Here is a 10,285-nt window from a genome sequence, read left to right on the forward strand (position 1 = left end):
AATAAACCACCTTTCTCTGACAGGTTTTTGCAAAATGCAGCTTCTCAGCTAATTTTCCATCTGCGGAGCACATGCCAAATATATCGTACAGTGGCTTGAGTACATAGCCTGCATTTTTTTCTAAGGGTGGTCTCAGCGGTGTCTAAAACCATCATTTTTTATTAAGCCTCGCATTCTTTGCGCTGCTTGATCCTTTTTCTCTTTTAATGTAATGTGTCTTTTTATTCACTCACAAACCTGCTGTAGTTGCCGCTTTTAATGGTTTTATCGTGTAAAAAATACACACCAAGGTACAAATGAACTTTCCCAGGCCCGACTGCTGAGACACAGCCCATGCTGTCTTTCTTGGTGCGGTGCTATCTATCTTAAACCCTCCACAAGCTCACCTGATCAATATGGTGAGCCAGTGGTCATCATCACTCATTGGGAACTGACACGCACAAGTGCATGTGTATGTACCCACACACGTGGCCTTTTAAACCTCTGTATCTCCAAGAGTAAGCAATGAGACATAACCCATAGAGCACATAATCCATCTGGCTGTGATTAATGGATTTAACATCCATTTTCAGGCCCATACAATGGCCCTGTATGAATTTTATCAGCATACTGTGACAAATAGTAGTTCTGTTCTCCACTAAGAGGCCTCATTGTTCTGCTGACCCAGAGTCATGCAGATGTCACCGCCTTAGCCAGGCTGCCTAGACTGACTTGTTTAGCAAATATAAATGCAAGCGTGCTTGTGTATTACATCATTGTTTCCATAATATAGATGCCTATTTTCTCAGCAGATAATCCGTATAAATGTATGACTTGATACAGTTTGACAGTGAATATCTATGCCCCAAATCAGACTTTTGCAGTGGTTTGCAGACTTTTTATAACAAGTAACAATGTGATGTCAGGACATTTTAAAAATGTGCTACAATAGAAGTTTTAGTGTTTAAGAGTTTTTTTTCTCATATGTTTTCTGTCATCACACAAGGGAAAAAAAAAAAAGTGAGAAAAATACATGTATACTTGTTTGCACTACATGTTTAAATAAAAAAAAAAAAAATACAGTTCCAAGTTGGAAAAAATTAATTGTAGGACTTCCTGAAGTCTGAATTTCAAGAAAGGAATCATCACCTCCAAATCCAATATTGCCACATTGTAGTTCATATTTTTTTTTACCCATCTAAAAACTTGTACAATCTTTATTTATGAAGGATCTAGTACTCCATCTGTCCATTATTTATGATTTTGTGTGACCCAATCTCAGGAAAGGCTGAAGACATTAAATTCCAGTTATTGTTTAAAACCAAAATAGATAAAATTTCTAGTAGTAAATACTCTAGTTAGGACTGTTAGTTTTCCAGAATATTGCTAAAAATAGTAGCTTGTGCATTAAAATTACATTCTTATGGCAGGGTTTAATGGTCAAACCTTCTTCACTGTTACTATCTCCAGATTATGTTGACTGTTATACCAGTAAGCTGTGAAGCAATGATCAGGATGGCATGTCTGACTCCAGGATTCACATGTTCCGATGCTGAATAATGCAGCTTTTTCCTCTAAGGCCGTGTCACCGAAGCCACCCTCTCATCTCGCCTCTCACTGACACATGGGCATGTTCTCAGAGCATGAGCTTACATCACGCTGAGAGGCCCGCTGATGAGGTTTAGACAACGTCAAACGACCTAGCCTAAGTGGCATGCATTTCGTCCTGAGTGTGTCTCTTGACAGTCCTCCTAATCGCTCAGAAAATATGCATGCCGCTCCATTTATGGGCAGTAAAAACAGTCATCCAGCCTCATGCTAACAGACTGTGAAGAGCACCATAAAAACAGTCTCCGTCATATTCACTTTAAGCATATAGCGCAGAGGGGAAACTCGACTGGCTGTCATAACATGTAGGACGGGACGATAGTCACTTAACTTGGTACCTCTCTGTCTGTCACATGCAACCAGTCATGGAGTAAAACAGCGGGTGTGCCCTCCCCTACTGCAGAGGATGACATGAACTAGCAGCCCTGCACATAGGAAGTGACACAAACAAGCAGGCCCCAGAGAGGAGGGCCATCAGTAGCAATGATGAGCGACTCCTCGGATGCTACTTGACGTGTGTGGCTTCAGCAGAGAGAGGGCAAAGGGAGGAGACGACAGCGGCAGTGGGTGTCAAATTTGGGAGGGGGTTGAGGTTCGCAGCGAGGGCCTGCGATGTAACTGTGCACGCCACTGCATTATCCGGCTGATTTAGTTATGACAGCTGGTGCCCACGAGAAACTCAGCAGAGTGTGGGGTGGGGGGATAAGATCACCCAGGCTGCAGACAAATGATGATGAAGAGATCACTTTAAAGAACAATCTCCATAATATTTCATGCTCACTCGGCAGCTCCCAGGCAGCACGCACTGCAAGGCTAACTGCTCTATCAATTGATTTGATTCACTGCCGGAGCTACTCCTCGCACATAGTATTTCAAATAAATGACACAGCAGATAGGAATGATATCTACATCAATATTAACCCTGAAAAGAACTAATGGATGCCGGCTGCAATTTGCGCTATATACTGAGTAATGCATTGGAGGCAGGAGGCAGGTGATGGAAGAGTTATAACTCAGGCTTTTCCTGTCTCCCCCCGAAGGCACAAGAGGATACAATTTGACCTACACCCACCCCGCCCAGCACAAATATACAAGCTACATCTTTCCTCCTCCCTAGGCAACCATTTGTTTTTGTATTTATAAAGCGCATTATGGGACACTAGGCTAAACTAAGCCATCTCTCAGGCCGGTGGAACACAAAAGCAGTTTATCAGATAAATCACCCTTGACCAGTTAGCTATTAGAGCAGCCAGGAAGTGAAGCCCGGGCACGTATGGTGCTTATAATGATAGCATTTTAGCTTTTTATTAATGCGCAGACATGATGCATGCTCATGTGTTGCAGTGGTTTAGCATGGCTCACCACTCTTTTACCCTATTCCACTTGCTAACTGGCAGTATTATGAATTCTGATCAGGTACACGGGTAGATATAGAGATTATTCTACTTAAAAGGTCCAAAGTGCTTTTTTATACCAAGCCATAATACAGTACCTTGGAAAAGTATTCACACCTTGCCTCACATTTTGTGACATGACTTTCACAAACTTCAATTTAGTTTATTGGGATTTTCTTTGATAGATCATCAGAGAGCAGAGCAAATTTGTTGAATGTAAAGACAATTATACATGCTTTCAATATTCTTTACAAATAGAAATCTAAGAGCAACTTTAACTTCAATTTAGCCTCCTTTAGTTTGACATCCTTTATTAAACTCCAGTGAAACCAAGAATCTTCTACTCTTTGAAGGCCTCAGAGGTTTATTAGAGAACATCAGTGAACAAACAGTCAGAAAAGATCAAGGAACACAGCAGACAAGTCTAGGATAAAGTTGAGAGGAAGTTTAACGCAGGGTTACCTTATGAAACAATATCCCAGGCTTTGAGCATCTCTTACAGCACTGTTTAATCCATTATATATATGAAAGGACAGACTATGGCACAGCTGCAAACTTACAAAGACATGGCCAGACACTTAAACTGGCATGCTAAGCAAGGTGAGCATTAATCAGAAAAGCAGTCAAGAGGCCCTTCATAACTCTGAAGGAGCTCCAGACCTCAGGTGGCGAAAGTTTCCTCCTTTAGGGAGGAGTGGCAAGAAGAAAGGCTTTTGCTGAAAGCCAAGAAATTCCAATTGCAGTTAAACACAAGTCATATTGGGGTCACGGCAAAGCCTATTGGGAGAAGATAACATCTTTGGTTCTACATACAAAAAGAGATGTGAAAACTAATGCTGCACATCCTCGTGAAAGCAATATCCCCACAGTGAAGCATGGTGGTGGCAGTATCATACTGTGGGGGATTGTTTGGTTTTTTAGATTGAGAAGCTGGTCAGAGTTGATGGAAAGATGTGTGCAACTAAACAAAGGGCAATCCTGAAAAAAGGAAATATAAAGGAGACTTTAAGTTCACACCACACTTTTCAGAATTTGATCTGTAAGAATTTTTTTATTTCTCTTGGGCTTTTTTTGTTTTCCTGTTTTTACATTTCACTATACCTTGGATAACAATATGGTAATTTGTGTTTCACTATAACATTTAATAAAATTTATGGGTGTGAGTTGATAAAATCTTTGAGGGTTGTGAAAGAACTGGACTATTTGTATATAGTCCAGTTCTTTTTCTGAACTGGACTATTTACAAATCTGAACATAACTTTTCTTTTGGTCATGTTCTTAAATGATCTCTGTCAGCAACATGTAGAAGACAACACAAATGATGCCTCAACATTCATTAGTCCGCATGGTGGTCATTGAGTAGCTACTGATCACTTCTCTCCCTGATATCCGACCTCTGCCCTCGTTAGAAGAGACTCAAGCACACGCACACCCACGCACCCACGCCTACACACGCAGAGATAGTGGGAAGTTTGCGGTTGGCTGATAAGGTTGTGATTAATCACATTGTTGAAAAAGCGCATTGGGTGATGCTTAATGAACGTCATAATAACACAAGCGTCTCTGATTGCTCGGGTCATTGAGCGGCGTGGGGGTTTGTTTGTAGTGAGGGTGCTTTTGGGGGAATGGGGGCTGCGCCTTAGCAGAGAAACACACCACTGAGCCGTCAACTAATGAGTCCACAAGAGACCCGCCCAATACCTTTGATTGTGATGCCATGGAGGAGAGAGGAGCAGGGCAATCTTTAGCTGGATTAAGTATCTCTTAAGGAGATCCACTTTCAGCCACAATGTTATCAACCCTTGAGTGTGTATTAATTAGGCCTATTGTAGAGCTGTAGCCTGTGAATATCGGGTATTCCCTCTACTCTCCTGCAGACGCACATGAACACACATGCAAAGTGTAGGAAAATGTAAAAAATCTCTTGGATTAAGTTTCTGGCACACAAACACAAGGCTCCTGTGTGCTGTGCTGCTGTTTATTTTCAGACGGAAAAAACATACATGTTTAAAGGAAAGCATCGCCATGTGCATGTTCCGGCAGGCTGTTGCATGCTTTAATTTGACACCCCATTACATCCCCATCTACATGTTACATCTACACATCTGCATGCATGTTTAAGCGTTGTGTACATCATCCTGTTCTCATTAGCAGTGGCTTTTGATATGAAGTGATGCATTATCTACGCACAAGGCAATAGCTGATTGACTGCGGGCCAGTAATACTGTTTAGCCCCCACTTAAAGGAGGCTTACTTTGATGTACGCACATATTTCCTGGTGAAGGGGTTGTTATAATTTCAAACATTCATTGACTCATCATAGGAAATGCTGACACTGATTCGGTTCACTAGCTCTTTTTTTTATCTAATACACGTGTTTCCTGAACGTGAAATCCACAATTTGCCTTCCCCTGCAAGTCATCAAGAAAACCTCTGTGAAGTGGCATGCAGGTATATTGTTTACCTCTTTACACTGCATGGCTGAAACCCCTCTGCATATGCTAGCCGGAGGTACTGTGCAGAGCACTGATATATTATCCAGTTGCCACCTCCCAAGCCCTTCCGCCAGCCCCCCACTCCTGCTCCATCATAACCCGGATGTTTAAGAAGCATGTCCAACTGGTATGTTTTGACTCAGTTTAAGTGGTGTTTAATGACAATGGACTCGTTGTCCTGTTCCGGAGCTGTGCTAAGAGTTTCTAATCAAACGTTCTGCTCCATCAATAATGCAGCGCCCTGGATCCCATGGAGGACTTAATTGTGGGTGTAGGGCAGATAGGGAGAGCCTCGGCTAGGGGTGTCTCGTTGCACTCTTTAATTAGAGACCCCCGTCATGTCAAGAGCAGAAGCACTGGCTGTTTACTGTGTAGCCACTTGCCCAATGCATTTTGGCAAGAAGTCTACAGTAACACTGCCATCAGCTAGTGCTGTGGCTTCTCCTGTGGGAGACAACAGGGCAGGTAGGGGGAAGTTCAATGAGGAAACAAGTGAGAAAAGTGTTAGTTTTCGGTTTAACTTAATGCAAAAAACATAACTGCAAATAATAATAATAATATATTATATTATTACAATAATTTTACAATATTATTGTAATAATTATTATATTATAATTATTAATACAATATAATTTTTTATTATTATTATTATTATTATTATTATTATTATTATTATTATTATTATTATTATTATTATTATTATTATTATTATTATTATTATTATTATTATTATTATTATTATTATTATTATTTAAATGTTTTGTGGTATAATAGCATCCTTAAAAATTAATTGGAAATCCCAAATTAAAATTTTCAGAAACTTAATTTGCTCGTGTTTAACAGATTTGTTGAATCTAAACTAGATCTACTCTTTGAGAAAAAACACTACCAATCACCATGTCTGTTTACTACAGAAACTGTTTTGACATTAGAATACAAATGTGCAACACTCTTCTTGCTTTAAAACCTTCACTCACAGATTACTAAAATGAACTCAACTGAATGTTTTGCTTTTTCTTATAATTGGTCAGATTACAGCTTGAGTAAAGAGGGGATGAAGAATCCTACAGAATTATAGTGAATTTAGCAGGATAAATTAAGCTGAGACAACACAAAATGTAAAGCTTATGTGCAATTACTCAAATATATCAAGTTTGCATTTAAGAAAAAAAATATATATATATATATTCTCTGTCATGGTTATCAGAGCAATTACTGAAACCAGACATTTCACTCCTGGAGTCTTAGCTTCTTGTTTGTAAGAATCAATAAGGCCCCTCTGGCCCTGCTCTTCCATTCCAGCCAGAAAAAGAAAATGACAGAACAAATTTAGTCTATGATGAATGATGGCACTTATGCATAGCTTATGTAACACATGTACAGCTGATTGTAAGGCTTACTTTATAATGGAGGTGCATTTCACTAAATTAGAGTTTTATCACAAAGCTTTTTTTAAGTAATTCAGCTCAAAAAGTGAAAACCAGATACAAAGATTCATTTTCTCTTACAGATAACTAGATTACAACATCCTTCTCTGTCTTACTAATGTTGTAATACTTTTTTGAGTCTAAAAATAAAACTTTTTAACTCAGAAATACTCTGAGTTACACAGTTATGGAAAATGTGTCTGACCAGCAAACTCAGTTTTTTCTTCAAGCAAGTCAAAACACTTCTAATGTCTAAGGTTCAGGATTGACTTAACACTGGAAATCCATAGGTTTTAACCCATGTTGTGGATACTTAATTTCTTGAATCAGTCACTGCAGCTGCAGTTCATATCTTGGGAGCGAGCATTAAGAGATCTGCTTGTATGTGGTGGCTTAGCTCCATTAAACTAGAAGATCTTTTACTATATTCTTTGATGAACCTTGGTGGGATTTTATCTGACAATATTTGGAGGAAAAGAGTAAGAATGCATGGAAATGTATGTGAGAAAAGTGGTAAATTACATATGTTGTGAGGCAACAAAACGTCAGTCACATTAGACCCAGTGGCCATGATCCATCTTAATATTTCCCAGTAGCAGATTGGTAAAGATGGAAGGTTGCAGAAGAAGACATCATTCAGCTTGTAATCAGCCTATCATGCTGCTACAAGTGTAACTTGTATTTTAGGTTGTCAGAGATGGAAGAAGACCAGGACCAAACATCAGGTGTCACACACAACAGCACCAATGAATGGACAATGGTTATCCATCAATCTTCTATGTCAGCTTGTCTTAGAGCCTGAAACCAACTACAATGTCCATCTCAAAGCAATTTGATCCATTCAGCTGACTCATTCATCAGCCTGACCTCATTTGCAATCTAGACTGGCTTTCTGGAAAAAGGAGAGCTGGATACAAAGAAGAAGATGGGTGTGAAACATTGAATTTGCAGAAACCAATCAGAAGTGGTCCAAAATATTTCACAGTAGGTGAGGAGTGGTCTTTATCTCAGGAGCATGGTGGCTCATTTATTTTCTTGATAAATTGTTTATCAGTCAGGCACAGTTTCTGTGTATCTGAGTAGCTGTGGGGAAGTTTGGAGGGCTTTAACACAGCAGCTTTGCTGAGGTAGAACAGCGTTATACATCCCCTTCAGCCAGCTGACCTCGTCGGGTCATCAAGACTTAAGTAAGAGTGAAAGTCGCTTTAAATGGAGCGAAGCTCCCAGGGACTCAGCCTTGGCTGAGCAGCTGCTGCTGGCCGGCGACTATTACTTTTCCAGGGGCTGACTTTGATGTTTTAACAATCCATACATATTGATTCAGACTGATAATAAACAATTTGATTAGCCTCTTTCTATAGGCTGTCATTTCAATCACTTTCTGAGCTCCGATGGAGTGGAAGTGAGGGGCTAAGGAGGGAGGGAGAGATGAGGGTAGCGGGGGGGCAGGAGAAATGGATAGATGGCGCACATGGCCAACACTGAAACACAGGGTGAAAGGCTCGAGCCCCCTCCTCAGACAGAAAAAGGAATCCTGCCCTGATTAGGCCTCTGCCTTTGGTGAATTGGACAAGACAGCTGAGCTGCCAGGTTATTAACTCCCTCAGAAAATTCTCAGCCCTCTCTCAGGCCCGCCTGATACTGCGATCTGGATCGATAAGCAATCTCCGGTGTGTACCAAATGCCTGCTGGATTCATTTGTCTCCCAGCACCCTCTCCCTCCACTGGACAATACACCTGCACAACTGAGCCCACCCCACGTCCAGTCCCCCCCTCTTCCCTGGGTCCGTTCTTTCCTGAGTGATCTCCTCCCTCCCAACCTCCATCGCGTTCACTCACTGGACTCTCTGTCACTTTTTAAATAATGACCCTGGGGGTAAAGGAACATCTGCCTACCTCTATTTCATCACAGAGAGTCTCCCTCCTACAGGCCTAGGTGACCAAGTTAAAGAAAGGCTCATGGGCTGAAGGGGAGAGCGAGAAGGAGGCAGGGGAAGCACAGAGGAGGGTTTGCCCACGGCCATGGGGACGGTGGGGGTTGCTGCATCATCATGACTGACAGAAGCACAGATGTCACCATCAGAGCTTAATCTAGGCATATAAATGACCAGCCTATGGCAACTTTCCAGTTAACATTAAAACATACAAGGCTACTGCTGTTGTTTGCTCTGAAATCATGTATTATCTGACCATTAACCTTTATGCTTGTTTGTCAGTGAGGATAAAATAAAGAAAAGAAAACTCAAATATTTTCAATATATTTTTCTTGGCAGCACATAACAGCAGCAACAAAATTCCAATAGAGATAAAAACTTGGATGTCACTGATAAAGTAAGCAGCCCAGTTTTAGCAATAACACCAAAAAAATATTATAACAATCATGATAAGGCAAAACAATAAGAACAGGAAATATAAGAAGTGTCAATAATAAAATCAATAAGAAATGTGTAGATGTTTGTTGATGTCATAAACTAAGACACATAATATTTTAGTGTTTATGTTTTTGTTAAAATAATGTTATGAATTAAGACATAACAGGTGAAGGGCATCGTCTGACTGTTGTGGTCTTGATGTCAGAGCATGGATGCTTTTCTGGTGTAATGCATTAAAATAACCATAATGAGTAACAATACGAGCAAAATGTTTGGAAGGAAACTCAAGTTTCTGTTAACAATGCCTTTCATAAGAACCAGAGGGAGTTCTGTAGAGTTCTGGGAAGTATTTACTGCACAATCAGACTTTCTTTCATTAATATACCAGTTTCATCAATTTACGCTGATCTAACCAGACCTTTGCTGAACAGATGGCAACAAAAGACACAAAAGGCTAAGTTTGCACATTTCGAAGATATTAATTAGTCTACTAGTCAGCTAGTCCATATTGTATGTACAAAAGTACATATAGTATGCAAAGCACAGTTTTCATGTTCTATGTATGCTCATGCTGTGCATAAACCCGCAGAAAGATACTGTGAAAAGTGTCTAAATAAGAAATACCCTATAATTACAGTCAAATCAACAAGGAGTTATTTGTATTATAATCATGTTTATTTAGTTGCAAAATGTACCATTGAAACTATAACTTTTGTTTGTGCAAATTTGATCTTACTCCAATGTCCAAACCAAAAATTCTTTGTATGTTCTTGTTAGAAAAGTAATACATTAAAATGAGTAGTTTTTAATGATTGATCACCCTCTCTGATCTGATCATATCCTTTAATATGTTAAGATTTAGCCACCAGCCAAACAGTTTTATCATGGGCTCAACTCCTGAAGGCTTTGCTCACCCTCTACACTCTCTTACACTCTGAGAGAAAGAGTTTCTTTGAGGAGCAGAAGTGGAGATGGATTTACATAGTGATTGTGCTTGCTGATTTGGCAGC

The sequence above is a fragment of the Gambusia affinis genome, linkage group LG02 (assembly GCF_019740435.1).
Source record: "Gambusia affinis linkage group LG02, SWU_Gaff_1.0, whole genome shotgun sequence".
NCBI lineage: Eukaryota > Metazoa > Chordata > Actinopteri > Cyprinodontiformes > Poeciliidae > Gambusia > Gambusia affinis.